The sequence below is a fragment of the Suncus etruscus genome, chromosome 1 (genome assembly GCF_024139225.1).
Source record: "Suncus etruscus isolate mSunEtr1 chromosome 1, mSunEtr1.pri.cur, whole genome shotgun sequence".
Lineage (NCBI taxonomy): Eukaryota > Metazoa > Chordata > Mammalia > Eulipotyphla > Soricidae > Suncus > Suncus etruscus.
Window position 1 is genome coordinate 3,223,779 of NC_064848.1, and position 20,194 is coordinate 3,243,972.

At 45.6% G+C, this 20,194-nt stretch overlaps 1 protein-coding gene and 1 pseudogene across 1 annotated transcript in view; both read left to right on the forward strand.

The window, feature by feature from the left end:
* PTPN9 (protein tyrosine phosphatase non-receptor type 9) overlaps window positions 1–20,194 on the forward strand; it is an 89,370-nt gene that overhangs the window by 10,781 nt on the left and 58,395 nt on the right. The gene's annotated exons all lie outside the window — the stretch shown is intronic.
* Window positions 13,913–14,021, forward strand: LOC126030442 (uncharacterized; annotated as a pseudogene).

Sequence of the window (20,194 nt, forward strand, 5' to 3'; positions counted from 1 at the left end):
TGTAGTCCGTCCTTAAGCCCTGCCAGGAGTAACCCCAGATCACAGAGCACTGCCAGGTGTGGTTATGCATAGAATACACTTAACACATAGCTTATGCCTTACACATAGCTGATTTGGGCTTGAACCCTGGCATCCCACATGGTCCCCTAAACCCCTCCCGGAGTGATTCCTGAGGTCAGAACCAGGAGTAACCTCTGAGCATCACTGGGTGTGGTCCCCAAGCCAAAACAAAAAAATAAATTCATTTTGGGACTATACCTGGCAGTGCTCAGTGCTTATTCCTGGCTCAGTGCTCTGGGATCACTTCTGGGACTCTATGCAGTGCCTGGAATTGAACTGGGGGTAAGGCGTTTGTCTTGCAGATGGCCAATCTGGAACCTACCCTGGTTCCATCCCCAGCACCCCCCCTTAACCTGCCAGGTGTGATTTCTGAGCACAGAGCAAGAGTAATCCTTGAATGCCACTGGACATGGTCCAAACTCCCTCCCACAAAGAAAGAAAGAAGCTGAATTGTGGGGCTGGGGCGATAGCATAGCTGGCAGGGTGTTTGCCTTGCATGCAGCAGGACAGATGGTGGTTTGAATTCCGGCATACCAGTGATTTCTGAGTGCAGAGCTAGGAGTAACCCCTGAGCACTGCTGAGTGTAATTCAGAAACAAAAAAAGGAAGCTGAATTGTTTCATGGAGTTAAAAGTTAAGACTTGTGCTGGAGTGTTAGTATAGCAGGTAGGGTGCTTGCCATGTCATGCGCCGCTGACATGGGTTCAGTTACTGGCATCCCATATGTTCTCCTGAGCACCACTAGAATGATTTCCTGTGTGCAGAGCCAGGAGTAATCACTGAGCATTACTGGTTGTGGCCTTCTCCCTGAAAACAATAAATCCAACTTGGAATATTAATTTTGTCTTCTAAATATTAAGTTCTTGTTTTTTTTTTTTTTTTTGGGGGTCACATCCAACAAGGTTTATTTCTTGAGGGTCTCAAGGAATTGGAGGGCTTATAGGGTTTTGGGGATTGAAACCTAGGTTGAGCACATGCAAGTCAAGCATACTAACTGCTGTATTATTGCTCTGGCCCTTTAATTCCTTCCTTCCTTCCTCCCTTCCTCCCTTCCTCCCTCCCTCCCTCCCTCCCTCCTCCCTCCCTCCCCCCTCCCTCCCCCCTCCCCCTCCCTCCCCTCCCTCCCTTCCTTCCTTCGTTCCTTCCTTCCTTCCTTCCTTCATCCCTTCCTACCTTCCTTCCTCCTCCCTCCCTCCCTCCCTCCCTCCCTTCCTTCCTTCCTCCCTTCCTTCCTCCCTTCCTTCCTTCCTTTTTTTGTTTTTGAGTCACACCTGGTGTTAGTCAGGATTACTCCTGGCTCTGCACTCAGAAATCACTCCTGGCAGGTATAGGGGACCATATAGGATGCCGGGATTCGAAACACTGTCCATCCTGGATCGGCTGCTTGCAAGGCAAACGCCCTACCACTGTGCTATATCTCCGGCCCATGGCCCTTTAATTTCTATTTTACTAAAAAACAAGATTAGGGTCCGGAGAGATAGCATCGAGGTAGCTTACTTATATACCTCTTGCCTTTATGTATTTATTATTATTATTATTATTATTTTGGTTTTTGGGCCACACCCCGGTGATGCTCAGGGGGTTACTCCTGGCTATGCGCTCAGAAGTCGCTCCTGGCTTGGGGGACCATATGGGACACCGGGGGATCGAACCTCGGTCCGGTCCAAGGCTAGCGCAGGCAAGGCAGGCACCTTACCTCTAGCGCACCCGCCCGCCCTATTTATTATTTTTTTATGTACTTATTTTTTTTTTTTTTTTTTTGGGCCACACCCCTGTGGAGGCTCAGGGGTTACCTCCTGGCTATGCGCTCAGAAGTTGCTCCTGGGCTTCTTGGGGGACCATATGGGACCGCGGGGGATCGAACCGCGGTCCGTCCTAGGCTAGCTCAGGCAAGGCAGGCACTTACCTCCAGCGCCACCCGCCCGGCCCTTATTTTTTTTTTTTTTTTTTTTTTTTTCTGTCAGACCTGGTGGTACTCAGGGCTTACTCCTGGCTTTTTTTTTTTTTTTTTTTGGTTTTTGGGTCACACCCGGCAGCGCCCAGGGGTTACTCCTGGTTTTCATGCTCAGAAATCGCTCCTGGCAGGCTCAGGGGACCATATGGGACGCCGGGATTCGAACAATGACCTTCTGCATGAAAGGAAAATGCCTTACCCTCCATGCTATCTCTCCGGCCCCTCTCCTGGCTTTTTAAGACTCAAGAAATACTCCTGAGGGGTTAGGGGGATTATATTGGGTACAGGGACCGTGCAAGGCAAGCACCTATGTGTGCTGTACAATCTCTTTTGCTCCAAGATCGTTCATATTTAGCTAGTTCACAACTCCTTCCCACGACCCTGCCTGAGGTCTGAGATAGCAGAGGCCCTTTCTCCTGAATAATTTACTCTCTTTTACTCCGTGTGAAAAGCTTCTAATTGTTGCCTGTATATCTTTTCTCTATAATCGGGGAAGGAGTTGGAGGCAAGTTGTGATAGGAGAAGTAATTTAGCCTCTGTATTCCTCAGTGCCTGCGTGGGACTACTTGTATTTCCCTCTTAAGAACCGGAGGTGTGGGCCAGAGCAATCACATTGCAGGGAGGTAGATGGCTTTGCACATGGCTGACACAGGTTCTATCCCCGGCAATCCCATATGGTCCCCCCGAGCCTGCCAGGAGTGATTTCTGAGCGTCAAGCCGAGTAACCCCTGAGTGCTGGCATGTGTGACCTAATCCCACCCCCGAAAAAAAAAAAAGATGTCATAGATCGAACTCATGTTGGCGCATGCAAGGCAAAATGCCGCTACTGGTATACCATCACTCTGGGCCCCCTATTTTCCATGAAATTGCAACATTTCTGGTTGGTTGTCAGACAAACCATGACTCAATACTAATTCCTTCACTAGTGTCCACTTTCCCTCTACCCATGCCGCCATCTCCATTTTCCTCCCTCTTACTAGTCTCTTATCTAGCACCTGGGGTACAGTTTCAAGCTAAACTCATGAATAATTATGAAGCCAGAACTTATTCTCTGAGTGTGTGCAGATTCTGATTTTATTTGTTTTTTGGGGGAAGGGGTGTAGGGATCAAACTCAGGGCCTCACAAGGCCCGTGCTCTACCCTTGAGTTACTTCCTTGTTGCTCCCTGGAGCTGTGGCAAGTCATGGCTATGTGGGCTCTTCCGTGTGTCCCCAGCACCTGCACCAGCTGCAGAAGACAAGGAGTGTCTGGTTAGAGAACAGAGAGACCTGAGAGTGGGGGTGAATTTTCGCTTCCAGGGAAGGGGACACCTGTGGGATCCTTGTGCATGAGATGTGTTTGGCCAGGGGACAGTGTACTTAGCCTCACCAGATTCTTCATGCAGGCTTCTGAAGACCTCAACTTCCTGCCTTGGAGGACCTATCTCTTGCCAAGCCTGAGAGTAGGGGGGGAGCCTAAGTGAGGCAGTATTTGGTGAAGCCTTGAACTGTCTGACATTAGTTCCAGTTTCAGCTCTCATAACTCAGTTTGGTCATTTGTGGACCTGGTTCTCAGGATTCCTAGTCTTAAGTTTTTTGCTTTGGAGGCCAAACCAGGGTGGCTCAGGGTTTTCTTCCTGGCTCTGTAGGCAGGGTTCACTCCTAATAGTTCTGGGGACCAATCTGAGGTGCCCAGGATTGAACCTGGGTCACTTGGTGATTTTTAGGGGTTACTACTCACTGGCTCTGCGTTCAGGATTTACTCCTGGTAGTGCACATGGGGTCTGTATGGGATATCAGGACATTGAACCCACGTCAGGCACATGCAAAGCAGAGCCTTATCTTCTGTAATATGTCTGCAGGTCTTTGTTTTGGGGGCCACATCTGGCAGTGTGCTCAGGTTACTACTCCTGGCTCTGTACTCAGGAATCAATCCTGGTGGACTTAGGGACCACAGGGGATATCAGGGATCAAACCTGGAGTCGGCTGTGTGCAAGGCAGTGCCCATTGTAATATTGCTCTGGTCCTACCAAGAAGCTTTTTTTTTTAAATCACTCCTCAGGGTCCGGAGAGAGTGCACAGCGGTAGGACATTTGCCTACGTGCAGCAACTGATCTAGGATAGATGGTGGTTCGAATCGTGGCATCCCATACGGTCCCCTGTGCCTGCCAGGAGTGATTTCTGAGCACAGAGCCAGGAGAAACCCCTGAGTGCTGCCGGGTGTGACCCCAAAACCAAAAATAAATAAAAATAAAAGAAAATTGGGGCCGGAGAGATAGCATGGAGGTAAGGCGTTTGCCTTTCATGCAGAAGGTCATTGGTCCAAATCCCTGTACCCATATGGTCCTCCGAGCCTGACAAGAGTGATTTCTGAGCATAGAGCCAGGAGTAACCCCTGAGAGCTGCCGGGTGTGACCCAAAAACCAAAATAAATAAATAAATATAAAAGAAAAGAAAAATCACGTCTCAGCTGGAGCTCTAGCTTAGCTATAGGGTGTTTGCCTTGCATGCAGCCGACCTGGGACAGACTTGGGTTTGATACCTGGTCTCCCATATGATCCTCTAAGCCTGCCAGGAGCGATTTTCTTTTTTTGGTTTTTGGGCCACACCCGGCGGTGCTCAGGGGTTACTCCTGGCTGTCTGCTCAGAAATAGTTCCTGGCAGGCACGGGGGACCATATGGGACACCGGGATTCGAACCAACCACCTTAGGTCCTGGATCGGCTGTTTGCAAGGCAGACGCTGCTATGCTATCTCTCCGGGCCCTGCCAGAAGCAATTTTTGAGCACAGAGACAGGAGTAACCCCTGAGCACCACTGAGTGTGGTCCCAAAACACAACAATAACAGGAAATAATCACTTCTGAGCACAGAACAGAAATAATCCTGAGCACCCTCTGGTTGTGGTCCCAAACCCTCAGAAAATTCACAACACTTGTAGCAGGCTGAGAGCCTTCCTTTATATATTTGCTCATCAGTCAGAATAGTGCCAGGCTCTGTACTGAATGGTGTACTGAATGGGCATTAAATGTGGGTTCTAAATACTTGGCATCAGCACCTCCCCAGCTTACTGTACAGTGGGAACATATAGACAGTAAAATAGCTTTAATAATAATATTTCTGTCTGGAAGGCAGTACAAACTTCATGATATAGAAGTGGGATTTGGACTAAAATCAAAGGGCAGATCTGGCTAAACCAGGTTGTTGTAGGAGAGATAGAAGACCATCAGCACAATCATCTTCAATTTCTCTTTTTGTTTGATTTTGGGCCACACTCAGCTATGTACAGGGCTGATTACTTCTCTCCTGGTGGTGCTCAGGGGACTCAGTGGGATGCCAGTGATTGAGCCCAGGCTGGCCTAGTACAGACAAGTGCTCTACCCACTGCAATGTAGCTACTTTTTTTTTTTGTTTGTTTGTTTGTTTTGTTTGTAAACCCAGCAGCGCTCTGGGGTTACTCCTGGCTATACGCTCAGAAATCGCTTCTGGCAGGCTCCGGGGACCATGTGGGATGCTGGGATTCGAACCACTGTCCTTCTGCATGCCTTACCTCCATGCTATCTCTCCAGCCCCATAGCTAATTTCTTGACATTTATTCACATTGCTCCTTTAGATACTAGTCTCAGCTATTAGTTGGAAGAAGAGAAAAATATGAAACCCTGCCCCACCCACTAGGCCCTCAAAGTCCTTTTGATTTTTTTGGTGGGCTCACATTTTCTTTTTCTTTTTCTTTTGTTTTTGGGCCACACCCGGCGATGCTCAGGGGTTACTCCTGGCTGTCTGCTTAGAAATAGCTCCTGGCAGGCACGGGGGACCATATGGGACGCCGGGATTCGAACCAACCACCTTAGGTCCTGGATCGGCTGCTTGCAAGGCAAACACCGCTGTGCTATCTCTCCGGGCCCGGGATCATATTTTCTAGGCTTCTGGTGATGTAGTTGACCCTTTCATTTACCTGCTGGAATGGAAAGCAGTTGTCAGGCTACATGTATGTTCTTGTATGAGGAGAGAGACTACTCCATTACTCCTTGGTTTCCACAGGGAACCAGACTGCCCTTGCTGATCACAAGGGAACTTTCTGTAAATTTTCTGGATTTCTATCTTTTCCTGTGTTTCTCTTCTGGATTTCAGTTTTCTCAATTCCTCAATGTTTGTGTATATGTTTTCATTCATATTGAATTATTTCTTACATTTTTGGGCCACACCTAGTGGCGCTTGGGTTACTCCTAGCTCTGTGCTCAGAAATCGTTCCTGGCTCAGGGAACCAATGGAATGATGGGAATCGAACCTGCCGCCTCCTGGCCAGCATCCTGGGGCAGCTCCATATAAGGCAGATACCCTACCGCTGTGCTACCACTCCGGCCCCTTCTTACATTATTTATACTCTTGCTAACCTTTGAGAGTGATTAGGCCTGAGAGGAGAAATGCCACATTGTGTTTGGTAAACATATTGGCAAATGGGGGCGGGGGAAAAAAACATATTGGCAAATGCCTCCAGTTGGAAAGCAGGTGTGTCACAATCCCTACATCACCATGGAACAACCTTGTTTTGTGCTAAGGGTTCCTCTAGACAGCTCTAATTTTTTACCTGTTGGTAGAACTCTTTGATTGTTCTCCTGGGCTCTGACATAAAGATCACCAACAAACTTACCTTCAGCAGCATGCTTAAAATTGTTTGTTTTGGGAATTTAACCCAGGGCTTTAATAAACTCTTGAGGCCTGTGCTCTATTCCTGGTCTTAAAGTTTATTTTAAAATAAATATTTTAGAGCAATAGTACAAAACTTGCCTTGCATAAGATTGATTCAGGTTTGATCCCCAGCACCTACGATGGTCCTCTGAACCTCAGCAGGTGTGATTCCTAGGCATGGAACCAGGAGTAAGCCTGAGCACTGATGGGTGTGGGCCTTCACCCCTCCAAAAATAGGTACAGAAAACACTGTTAAATTTTCTTCTTGCTAAGTCATTCAACGGTTTGATTCACCTTCGAGACAGCTACTTTACCAGTTTCTTCTGTCTCCTCGAGTAATTAATTTTGTGCCTAGACAAATAATGTGACCACATCTATATTATCTAATACATATGATATGACTTTTATTTCCAAGCCACGGTGGAATCGAGAAAGATTGTAGGTTTGAAAAGACTTGGGTTTGAACCTTAAGCCTAAGCTTTGCCATTTATTAATTCAATGACTTGGGCAGAGATTTGCATGCTTTAATTTTTTTTTTTTTTTTTTTGGTTTTTCGGGCCACACACATTTAATGCTCAGGGGTTACTCCTGGCTAAGGCTCAGAAATTGCCCCTGGCTTGGAGGGACCATATGGGACGCCGGGGGATCGAACCACGGTCCTGATCCTTGGCTAGCGCTCGCAAGGCAGATACCTTACCTCTAGCGCCACCTCGCCGGCCCCATCATGCTTTAATTTTTTATGTGGTTATTAATAATACTGGCCAAGACTTTTTAGTTATAATGTATGTACATATCCTTCTTTGGCACTGTAAAAGGGCTCCTAGACCATAGTCTAATTCCAGGCCAGCTGGAAGAAGAAAGAAAAGAATGGACTGAGTTGATCTCTTCAATGTGTGACAAATCCTCTCCTGTAAAGGGGAGGGGGTGAACCAAAGAGACAGAATTAGTACTCCTCCCCCATTGGTGCATCATACCCGTTGGTGCTCAGGTATTACTCCTGCTTTGCTCCAGAGGCCATGTAGTACTGGAAATCAAACTTGAGGTACCAACATGCCAATTAGAAGCACTAGCCCTTTGAGATATCTTCCCTGCCCCAGAAATTTTGTCGTTGACCACACTTAGTGGTGCTCTTGGGTTGTTTTCTGCACTGTGCTTAGGCTTCATTCCTGGTGGAGTTTGGGGGACTGTGTGGTGCCAAGATGAGCTATCCCATCCTCTCCAGAAATAGCATTTTGAAAATAATAAGTTTTTGCTCTTCAGGTAACAGAGGCTCTTCTGGTTTTCACTTCTTTTGGTAGGAAGTCATTAAGAGAGAGGAGCTTTTCATGGTTAGTAGCTCTATTAACTCTTTGATGCTTTGCACTTCTTTTTTACTTTTTTAATTTTTGGACCACACCCGGTGGTGCTCAGAGGTTACTCCTGCCTCTGCACTCAGAAGTCACTCCTGGCAGGCTTAGGGGACCATATGGAATGCTGGAGATCAAACCTGGGTCTGTCCTGGGTCAGCAGCATGCAAGGCAAATGCCCTACTGCTGTGCTATCACTCTGGCCCTGCTTTGCACTTCTTAGGGGGATGTTTCTCTTGGTCCACTCTACTTTTTTGTTTGTTTTTGATCACACCCAGTGGTCCCAGTGGTACTGTGCACACAAGGATCACTTCTGGTGGCTTTGCTGTCACTCCTCACTATCTTCCACCCTATTTTAGGTTTCCTTTTGTTTGTATTTTATTATAATGTTAATAACAGCTATTAACTGCTAATAACAGGTACCTTTATTTTTCTTACAAAGTACTTGGTTTTGGATGGATAGATGGAAGAGCATGGAATTTCAGAACCATTCCCATGTGTCTTGATAGTTATTAGGTCTTCTTTATCTGGCCTTAGTACTTTTGTTTCTTTTTTGTTTCTGAGGTGTTCAGGGATCTCTTCCTAACTATTCTCAGGGATCCCTCATGGTGATGCTCAAGGGACCATATAACTGACATGCCAAGGATTGAACCAAGGATTGAACTAATTGCTTGTAGATCAAGTGCCCTACTTGCTGGACGATTTATCTTTCTGGCCTTATCCTTAGCATACTGATGAAATTTATAGTATTGAATTTGAAGCGTATGTGGTCTCTTAATGAGTGACTTTTTTTTTAACCTTTGTATTTGGGTCACACCGAATAATACTTAGGGGTTAATCCTGGCTTGCATTTATGATTACTACTGGCAGAACTCTGTGGACCATATGGGATGCCAGGGATTGAATCCAGGTCAGCTGTGTGCAAGGCAAGTGCCCTACCTGCTGGAATATACTCTGGCCTGACCTCTTTGTTTCATAGTAAGTGGATATCGGAATATATATATAATGTCAGCAGATCTTTCTTTTTTTTTTTTTTTAGTTTATTTAGCTGTGCTCAGGTTTACTCCAGACTTTGTCTGCTCAGGGATGCTATTGGTGGTTCTCAGGAGGCCATATAGGGTTCTGGGGATAGAACCAAGTTGTGCTGTGTGCAAGGCTAGTGCTATAACCCAGTGATATTTCTTTGTTCCTTTAAGTAAAAGAAAAAAAATTGGGGGGCCCGGAGAGATATCACAGCTGTAGTGTTAAATAATTAGCCATGGTTGCTGGATGTAGGTGGATGGATGGAGGGATTTTTCTCTGCCATCCCAGGCCACATGGCTCCGCAATCCCCATTCAGCTGGCGGGTCTCACATTTAGGTGAATGGTGGAATCAGACTCATCCAGAGACAGGCATCAGGAAGCATCAGCTTTATTCATGCCCTATCTACCACATGTGTGGCCTATATCATAACCTTATAAGCATTAAGCCATTCTTAGCTAGTCCTGCATCTTAACTCCTTTCAGTCATCTTCCCTTTGACCTCCATGCTGGCAAAAGACCAAAAGATACAATCCCCTGGGTCAAAGGCCTTATCTACCTTTTCCAAGACCCCTCCCAGGAAATGGGCAGGGTCTTGCAGGTAAGGTCAAGTTACCTAGGAAGAATGGAGGGATGAGGCTTCATCTCCCCCTTCTCTGAAATATAAAAGAACCTTTTGTAATCCTGACTCCAACTTTAGCCAAAGGTGGGTTAATATTTTCATAGCAACAACGTAATAAAGTGAAAATTAACATACTAGCCTTTTTCAAAAATATAACATTTCTGCAAAATATACTATACACCTGTAACTTAAAATTTTCTTTTTTTTTTTTTTTTTTTTTTGGTTTTTGGGCCACACCCGTTTGACGCTCAGGGGTTATTCCTGACTATGTGCTCAGAAATCGCCCCTGGCTTGGGGAGACCATATGGGACGCCGGGGGATCGAACCGCGGTCCGTTCCTTGGCTAGCACTTGTAAGGCAGACACCTTACCTCTAGCGCCACCTTCCCGGCCCTAAAATTTTCTTAATGCTTTTCTTTTTTTGTTTTTTTGGGCCACACCCGGCAATGCTCAGGGGTTACTCCTGGCTGTCTGCTCAGAAATAGCTCCTGGCAGGCACAGGGGACCATATGGGACACCGGGATTCGAACCAACCACCTTAGGTCCTGCATCAGCTGCTTGCAAGGCAAACACCGCGGTGCTATCTCTCCGGGCCCCTTAATGCTTTTCTACCAAGCACTATTCCGGAACTTTCATGTTCCTATACTTTTAAACTATATTGGGAGAACTTTTTGTCCCTATTACCTTCCCTACACACAAGTACTACAGCATAAATACATAGCTTCAACAGCGGTGAGGCATTTGCCTTGCATGTGGACAAGGACAGACCTGATTCGATTCCTGGCATCCTATGTGGTCCCCCTAGGTTGCCAGGGGTGATTTCTTTTCTTTTCTTTTTTTTTTAATTATCTTTATTTAAACACCGTAATTACAAATATAATTGTAGTTGTATGATTACAGTCATGTAAAGAACACCCCCCTTCATCAGTGCAGGATTCCTACCACCAATTTTCCAGATCTACCTACGCCCCACCCCACCCACACCTGTACTCGAGACAGGCTTTCTTTTACCCTCATTCATTCACATTGTTATGATAGTTTTCAGTGTAGTTATTTCTCTAACTGCACTTATCACTCTATGTGGTGAGCTTCATGTCATTAGCTGCACCTACATGGAGGAAGGGCGGAAGTAAAGGTTGGGACTGAGGCAGTAAAATATTAGAAATGAGCTTTGTAGGGCAGTATCAAGGTCACAATACAAGATGGATATTATGGATATATAGAATATATGCATACAATACTATCAATATGAAAACTAGGAGAAAAAATTTCCACTGACTGTCCCAACATAAACCGGTGCTAGAACGGCCCGCTCTCTTCCCAGAGCACATTCCCATTAGTGTAGGGAGAGGTAGGGGGAAAGCCTGTTGACCCCTATAGAGTCCACCTAGACCAGCACCCAGGGAAGGCCTGAAGTCCAGGGGAGAAAAACCCTATACCTGGCAAGAGCTGGTCTCCAGAATCAAGGAAGAAACCGGAAGCCAGATGTCTTGCCAGGGGTGATTTCTGAGCACAGAGCCAGGAGTAGTCCCTGAACATTGCTGGGTGTGGCCCCAAAGCCTGTCAATCAGTCAATCAATCAATAAAAAACTGCTTTAAAAATTTTTTTTGGGGGGGCCGGAGAGATAGCATGGAGGTAAGGAGTTTGCCTTTCATGCAGAAGGATGGTAGTTCAAATCCCAGCATCCCATATTGTCCCCTGTGCCTGCCAGGGGCGATTTCTGAGCCTAGAGCCAGGAGTAACTCCTGAGCGCTGCCGGGTGTGACCCAAAAACCAAAAAAAAAAAAAAAATTTTTTTTTGTTTTATTTTGTGGGGTACCATTTCAAGTGAGTTCACTAAGTGGGCCTCATCAGTGATTGATGGCCCTTTTTCTCTTTTTCTTCTTGGTTGTTGTAGGACATTTTATTATAAAATTTATTATATTATTATTTATTATAAAATTATTAGTATTCTTTCTTTAACTATAACTTTAAATCATTGAAACATGAAAACTATTGAGTAGGACTGATGGGGCCATAAATGAACTTTATATATTATTTACAAATTTCCTTCATTGTATTGTTTCATAACATGATAAAATCAGGTGTTTTTTTTTTTTTTGTGGTTTTTGGGTCACACCCGGCAGTGCTCAGGGGTTATTCCTGGCTCCAGGCTCAGAAATTGCTCCTGGCAGGCACGGGAGGACCATATATGGGACGCCGGGATTCGAACCGATGACCTCCTGCATGAGAGGCAAACGCCTTACCTCCATGCTATCTCTCCGGCCCCAGGTGTTTTGTTTTGACCACATCTTGGTATGTTCAAAGTTTAATCCTGGCTATGGGCTCAGGAATCACTCTGGGTGGGGCTGTAGAGACCATATACCTTTCCAGGAATCAAGTTCAGCTGCATTCAAGGCAAATTCCTTTCCCGTGTGCTGTCTCTGACCCCAGAATTTTTTGCTTGTTTTGTTTTTATTTTTTTTTTATTTTTTTTATTTTTTTTGGTTTTTGGGCCACACCCGTTTGACGCTCAGGGGTTACTCCTGGCTATGTGCTCAGAAATCGCCCCTGGCTTGGGGGGACCATATGGGACGCCGGGGGATCGAACCGCGGTCCTACCTTGGCTAGCGCTTGCAAGGCAGACACCTTACCTCCAGCGCCACCTACCCGGCCCCTGCTTGTTTTGTTTTTAAAGGCACACCCATCAGTGCCGAGTTTACTCCTGACTGTTCAGGATCACGCCTGAGATGCTTCAGGGATCGTAGTGGGGCTGAGTGAGGTAATGGGATCAACCTGGTGCAAGGCAAGTGCCTTAAGCCCTACCATAGCTCTGGCTCAAGTTTAGTCTTACTTGTTTTTTGGTTGTTTTGTTTTGGTGCTGCAACCCATGATTTACTAATGCAGCTCTCACTAAAAGCACTAAGATAGTGAGAAACTGACATATTTACTGAACAATACCTCAAGTTTGGTAAAAGTATTTTACTGAATCACTTTTGCTTTAATTTTCTTTAAGTTGAATTTCTTTTTTGTTTGTTTTTGGGCCTCACCCGGTGGTGCTCAGGGGTTTCTCCTGGCTCTGCGCTCAGAAATTACTCCTGGCAGGCTTGGGGAACGATATGGGATGCTGGGGATAGAATCTAGCAAGGCAAGGCAAACACTACTCACTGTGCTATTTGAATTTTTTGTTTTGTTTTGTTTTTTGGTCACCCGGCAGTGCTCAAGGGTTACTCCTGGTTCTGCACTCAGAAATCGCTCTTGGCAGGCGTGGGGGATCATATGGGAAGTCGAACCACCACTCCTCCTGGGTCCGCAGCGTGCAAGGCAAATGCCCTACCGCTATGCTATCTCTCCAGCCCCTCAATTGAATTTTAAAAATTTCTTTAATTCCATTTGCTCCTTCCTATAGTTTCCATTATGATCAAGGGTTGCGTACATTTATTTGTGCTTCTAGAAAGATGTTGTACACTTGGTTGTGGTATTTGCTTGAGCTTTTATGCTTTAAATATATTTACTCATTACATGACTGAAACCCAAATACAATCATGAATGTATTAAAGTTGGTTAAATAATAATAGTATATATATATATATATATATATATATATATTTACCCACATTGATATAATGTTCACACGCTTTAGTTCTGGGGTTTTTAATTTTCTGGAAGTCCCAAACAGCTGCCACTGGGATTTCACTTGGGTATTGGCCAGTGCTAGCGATGGGAACCAAGCTTGAGGTCTCATTGGTCTTTACACTGAAAGGCAGGTGCTCTACCAGTGAACAACACTCTAGGTTCCTTACTGCTGAGGGTCTTTTTTTTTTGGAGGGGGAGAAGAGGATAGGGTTCCTTACCCAATACTATCTCCAGCCATGTGACTACAGTTTTTACATGGTGCTTATTCTTTTTTTTTTTTTTTTTTTTGTGGTTTTTTTTTTTTTTGGATCACACCTGGCAGTGCTCAGGGGTTACTCCTGGCTCCATGCTCAGAAATTGCTCCTGGCAGGCACGGGGGACCATATGGGACGCTGGGATTCGAACCGATAACCTTCTGCATGAAAGGCAAACGCCTTACCTCCATGCTATCTCTCCAGCCCCACATGGTGCTTATTCTACACAAATTTTTTTCTTTTTTATAATGAGAGAATCTCTAATCACTTTGATTCTATTAAAAATGAGTTGGGTTAACAATAATATTGGTAATCTTCAGAATTGAAAGTAGGGACAAAATGATTTAAAGGAAGAACAGGCATATAAATAACTTTGTCTGCAGCCAGTTAATCTAGTTTCACTCTTCTCCCCACGGACCTGTGTGCAGTGGCTGCAAACAGCAGTCCCCCGGGTGGTGTCACAGCCTGTGGCACCACAGAACAGCCCTTTGTGGTTTCTTTATCTGCTCACCTGCTGTCCCCAGTCTTAGGCTCCAAACAGGTATGTGGGTGCCTTTGGAGAGTCCCAGGGAATGGTGGTCAAGGTAGGCTTTGAACATCATCATGTTCATTGTACTAAGCTGAGCAAGGGACATTGTGATTAAAGCTCTGCACTAGGTAAAATTCAAATTCCCTGGATGCTAGAAGAGCCATATCTCCACTAAATGGGGCTTTGCCAAGTCTAATGCTGAGCTTAATGACGTGGTGACTGGAACGAGGTTCATCTCAGATGGCTGCGGAGTCAAGTACTTCCTGTATCATGGGCCTCTCAATGTCTGCTTTCACTCCAGTAAATCTTTCTATATGTAAAAAGGGCATTTTAAAATGTTATTACATTCAGTTCTTTTTCTTTCCCATTTGAAACTTTAATTTCAAACAATTACAGAGTTGTTCATAATTCAGTCATTTCAGGTACCTATTCATTATTTCAACACCAATCCTATCACTATTGTGACTTTCCCTCCGCCAGTGTTCCAAGTTACTCCCCACATCCTGTCCCCTTGGCAGGCACAAAATAATTTCCTTTATGTTGCTTCTTATATCATGAATCTTAGAATGATATTGTTGATGTTATTGCCGGAGGACTTGTTGAACTGGTAGATGCTAGTTGAGTCTTCTATGTTAATTTTTTTTTCACGAATTGAGCTGAGTGGTCTTCTACACAATTTTTCTATCTAATAGCCCATGATCCTACTGGACTGTCTGTTCCTACTGACTGTGAACATAGGAGATACCACACAGCCATACGTAGTATGCAACCTAAATTACTAGGATGATCAAGCACTATGGTGCCTCAGGCCTACCAGGTTTAATGTGGCATCATCTTCTCTCCAAAATTAATCCTGGGGCCAGGCCATTTAAATGTGAGCAGAAGTAGGAGGACTAAGATAGTACAGCAGGGAAGGCATGTGCCTTCCATGTAACTGACCTGGGTTGGGTCCCTGGCATCCCATTTGGCTCACTGCTCATTCTTCCAGGAATGATTTTCGAGTGCAGAGTCAGGAATAACCCCTGAGCACCACTGAATGTAACCGCCCCCCCAAAAAACGTGAGCAGAAGTGTATATAGGTGGGTGTAACACTAGGTCCCTCCAACAGGGTAGGGATTTGGCCTGCCCCGTTCCAAGAAGGATCCAGTGATCTGGACCCAGAGAAGCAGGCCTACCAGGTTCAGCTCAGCAGTAGATTCTCTCATATTCTGTTTTTTTCTAAAAAATAAAACTTCTTGGGGTCGGAGAGATTTTTTTTTTTTCGTCACACCCGGCAGTGCTCTGGGGTTACTTCTGGCTCTACGCTCAGAAATAGCCCCTCGCAAGCTCAGGGGACCATATGAGATGCCGGGATTTGAACCACCGTAATTCTGTATGAAAGGCAAATGCCTTACCTTCATGCTCTCTCTCTGGCCCCCAAAATAAAATTTCTTATGGCCAGAAAAAATACTTCTGAACCCCCCCACCCCCACCCCTTCAGGTCCTATCTCCATACCAAGGATATCTGAACCCAGGCCCTCACACATGCAAGGCTTACACTCTACTGCCAAAGGATCTCTCTAGACTTAGGAGTTGTTCTTTTGTGGAGGCCACACCTGATATGCTTGCAGGGGGTCTCAAACTCAATTTACCTGGGGGCCGCAGGAGGCAAAGTCGGGGTGATCCTTGAGTGCAAAGTTAGTAGTAAGCCTTGAACATTGGGGGGTGTGACCCAAACAACTAAAACAAAACAAAACAAAAAAGGATTCCTCTAGGGCAGGGCCACAAAATGTTGGACGGAGGGCCACGAGTTTGAGACCCCTGCTTGAAGCGCTGATCATGGTGGTGTTCAGGAAATCATATAGTGCTAGGGATTGAATTTGGGTCTCCTTGATACAATGTATGCACCCCATCTCCTTGAGCTACCTCTGTGGCCCAGAGGTAGGTGAGGTTTTTTTGTTTTTGTTTTTGTTTTTGCAGGGGTAGGGGGCAGGGAGCGGGAAGAGAGGATTGGGCCACAGCTACCTATTGGTGCTCGGGGATTATTCCTGACTATGCTCAGGAGTGACTCTCCTGGCCAGTGGGTGTTTAGGATGCTGGGATTGGAACCTGGATTGGATTTGTTTATTTGTCACATCCAGCAGCGCTCAGATTTACTCCGGGATTCCAACCACAGCCCTTCTGCATGCAAGGCAAATGCCCTACCTCCATGCTACCTCTCTGACTGTTTTTTTTTTTTTGGGGCCGGGGGAGGGTCACACCAGGCAGCGGCGCTCAGGGGTTACTCTTGGCTCTGTGCTCAGAAATGCCCGACAGGGGGCCGGAGAGGTAGCATGAAGGTAAAGCGTTTGCCTTGCATGCATAAGGATGGTGGTTCAAATCCCGGCATCCCAGGTGGTCCCCTGAGCCTGCCAGGAGCAATTTCTGAGCGTAGAGCCAGGAGTAACCCCTGAGCGTGGCCAGGTGTGACCCAAAAGAAAACCCACCAAAAAATACAAAATAAAAAAAAAAAAAATAAAAGTTTGGGGCCGGGCGGTGGCGCTAATGGTAAGGTGCCTGCCTTGCCTGCGCTAGCCTCGGACGGACCGCGGTTCGATCCCCCGGCGTCCCATATGGTCCCCCAAGCCAGGAGCGACTTCTGAGCGCATAGCCAGGAGTAACCCCTGAGCATCACCGGGTGTGGCCCAAAAACCCAAAAAAAAAAAAAAAAAAAAAAAAAAAGAAATGCCCGACAGGCTCCGTCCATCCTGAATTGGCTGTGTGCAAGGCAAATGCCCTACCACTGTGCTATTTCGCCTGTCCACTTGACAGAAATTTTTTTGGGGAGGGTTTTGGGCCAGACCCAAAAACACTAAGGGGTTACTCCTGGCTATGCGCTCAGAAATCACCCCTGGCTTGGGGGACCATATGGATGCTGGGGGATCGAACCACCATCTGTCCTAGATTAGCACGTGCAAGCAGACGCTTTACCATTTGCACCATTTTTTTTTTGGTTTTTGGGCCACACTTGGCTGTGCTCAGGGGTTACTCCTAGCTATCTGCTCAGAAATAGCTTCTGGGAGGCATGGGGACCAAATGGGACTCTGGGATTCGAACCAATCACCTTAAGCCCTGGGTAGGCTGCTTGCAAGGCAAACGCCGTTGTGCTATCTCTCCGGCCCGACAAATTTATTCATTTATTTTTATTTATTTTTTTGGTTATTGGGTCACACCTGGCAGTGCTCAATAATCGCTCCAGGCAGGCACGGGAAGGGCCATTTGGGATGCCGAGATTTGAACCACCATCCATCCTGGATCAGCATCTTGACTCCTGTTCTCTTTAGTTCTAGGAGTTTCTCTCTCTCTTTTTTAGGGGGGTGGCACACCTGGTAATGCTCAGGGGTTACTCCTGGCTTGGGAGACCTATATGGGATACCTGGGGATTGAACCATGGTCTGTCGTAGGCTAGTGCCAGCAGGCAGACACCATCACACTCCGTGCCATGGCTCCGGCCCCTAGGAGTTTCTCTTTTAAAGACTTCTTTTATGAACACATTTTGATAGTTTCTCATTTTAGTTTATGCCTTTGGATAAAATAGATTAGATTAAGTTAGCATGCTCGAAAAACCAAAAAAGGGGCCAGAGAGATAGAACAGCGGTAGGGTGTTTGCCTTGCACGTGGCCAACCCCGGACGGACTCCAGTTCAATTCCCCACATTGCACTGGTCCCCCGAGCCTGCCAGGAGCAATTTCTGAGCGCAGAGCCAGAAGTAACTCCTGAGCGCTGCTGGCTATGACCCAAAACAAACAAACAAACAAAAGAACCCACAAAAACAAAAAATCCTCAGTTAAAGTAGTATGCTCTACATAGAAACAATGAAGATCACTTGATTCTGAGGTACAGAATCGCTGTCGCAAAAAAATGCTTCATTGGGGCTGGAGAGATAGCATGGAGGTAGGGCTTTTGCCTTGCATGCAGAAGGATGGTGTTTTGAATCCCGGCATCCCATATGGTCCCCGGAGCCTGTCAGGAGCGATTTCTGAGCATAGAGCCAGGAGGAACCCCTGAGTGCTGCTGGGTGTGAGACCCAAAAACCAAAAAAAAAAAAAAAAAAAAAAGCTTCATTGTGGGGCCGGAGTGATAGCATAGCGGTAGTGCGTTTGCCTTGCACATGGTTGACCTGGGACACGGACCCGTGTTCGATTTCTGGCATCCCATGTGGTCCCCAAGCCTGCTAAGACTAACTCCTGAGCGCTGCTGGGTGTGGCCCCCAAAAGAAGCTTCAATGTAAAATGACTATGGATGGAATAAGAGAGAAGGGACAGCCATTCATAAATTATAGTTTGTCAGGAGCTGTGGTAGATGGTTTTCATTCATCATCTCATTCATCATTTACGATGAGATAGTTGAGGCTCAGGAAGATTAAATGATTTTCTCAAATGTTACACTGAGTTAAAAGAAGGGATTCATTTTATTTCTTTTGTAAGCTTGGTTTAGGGCTCTATAATGGGATGATGGGAACTGAACCCTGGTCTGCTAGGTGCAAAGCAAGTATCCGACTGCTGTACTTTCACTCTGACACAAGAAGAGGTTTCATTTTTCATGTAGATCCATCTGATTACCAGACAAGTTTCTTTACTAGGTGACTGACTGTCATTTTGTTTGTTTTTGGGGTACACCCTTTGGTGCTCAAAGTTAACTCTTGGCCCTGCATTCAGAAATTACACTTGATGGTGCTGGGGGATCATATGGAGTGCTGGGGATCGAATCCAGGTATGTAAGATAAAACACCCTATCCAGAGGGCTGGAGAGGTAGCACAGTAGTAGGGCATTTGCCTTGCACACAGCTGACCCAGGATGGGTGGTGGTTTGAATCCCGGCATCCCATATGGTCCCCGTGCCTGCCAGGAGGGATTTCTGAGCGCAGAGCCAAGAGTAACTCCTGAGCACAGGCGGTGTGATACAACACTGCTCCCCATTTTTCTTGTCCCCCATTTTTTTTAATGTGGTAAGGGGATTGATTAATCCTTATACTTCTGAGGTGTGTGCTCTTCTGCTACTGAACCTCATCCCTGATCAACATAAATTTTCTGTTACTTCAAGAGTAAATTTCTTGGGTGCTTAATTGGTGGGGTTAAGGAAGATTGCCTTTCATGTGTTCAGCCTTGCTTTGATTCTTGATTCTTTTTTTTTTTTTTTACCTCTTCATATTTTTATTACATCTTATATAGAAACAAATAGGAACAAAGTTAGAGAAATAAATATATAAACATTGATTAATAGAGATCATTCAGGCTGCTGACTTGCAGTTACTGCCCGCTGTGGGCTTGAAGATTCTTTAGAGGTTCATCTCCATCAAAGGGCTGGAGATACAGGAGAGGGAATCTGATGATGAATAGAGAAGGTGTGTGTGTGTGTGTGTGTATCTGTAAATATCTTATCACTGTTTACAGTACATTGGATTCTCTTTATGCAAGGCCTGGAGATATAGGAGGGGGAATCTAAGGATGAATAGAGCAGGGTGTGTGTCTGTGTGTCTGTGTGTGTCTGTGTGTGTGTACTTGTATCTGTAAATATCCTATCACTGTTTACAGTACATTGGACTCTCTTTAGGCAAGGCCTGGTCAGGCCAAACCAGGAGGAATTGTTCCCGTGTTTGAAGCCAAGAATAACATCCTGACCAGCAGGGGACAGAGGTCAACTCAAGGCAATAGCTCTTGGGAGCTATGGGACATTAAGAATTTTATATTGAATTTAATAAGAATTGAATTTAATAAGAAGGAAGCCAATAGTAACTTTTATTTATTTATTTTTGGGGGGGTCACACCTGGCTTTATGGTCAGAAATTGCTCCTGGGTTTGTGAACCATATGGGATGCTGGGATTCAAACCCAGGTCAGTCCTGGGTTGACTGTGTGCAAGGCAAACACTCTGCTGCTGTGCTCTCCGGCCCCCAATAATAACTTTGAAACAAGTATGTGAAACCTTTGTCTCTTATGGTACATGATTTATAAAAAATGAAAAATCCATTTAGATATGCTGTCCACATAATTTCCTTCCATCAACAAAATACCTCTACACATGGATTTGTTTATTTTGAACAATCTTTTTTGTTTTTGTTTTTGGGTCACACCCAGCAATGCTCAGGGGTTACTCCTGGCTCTATGCTCAGA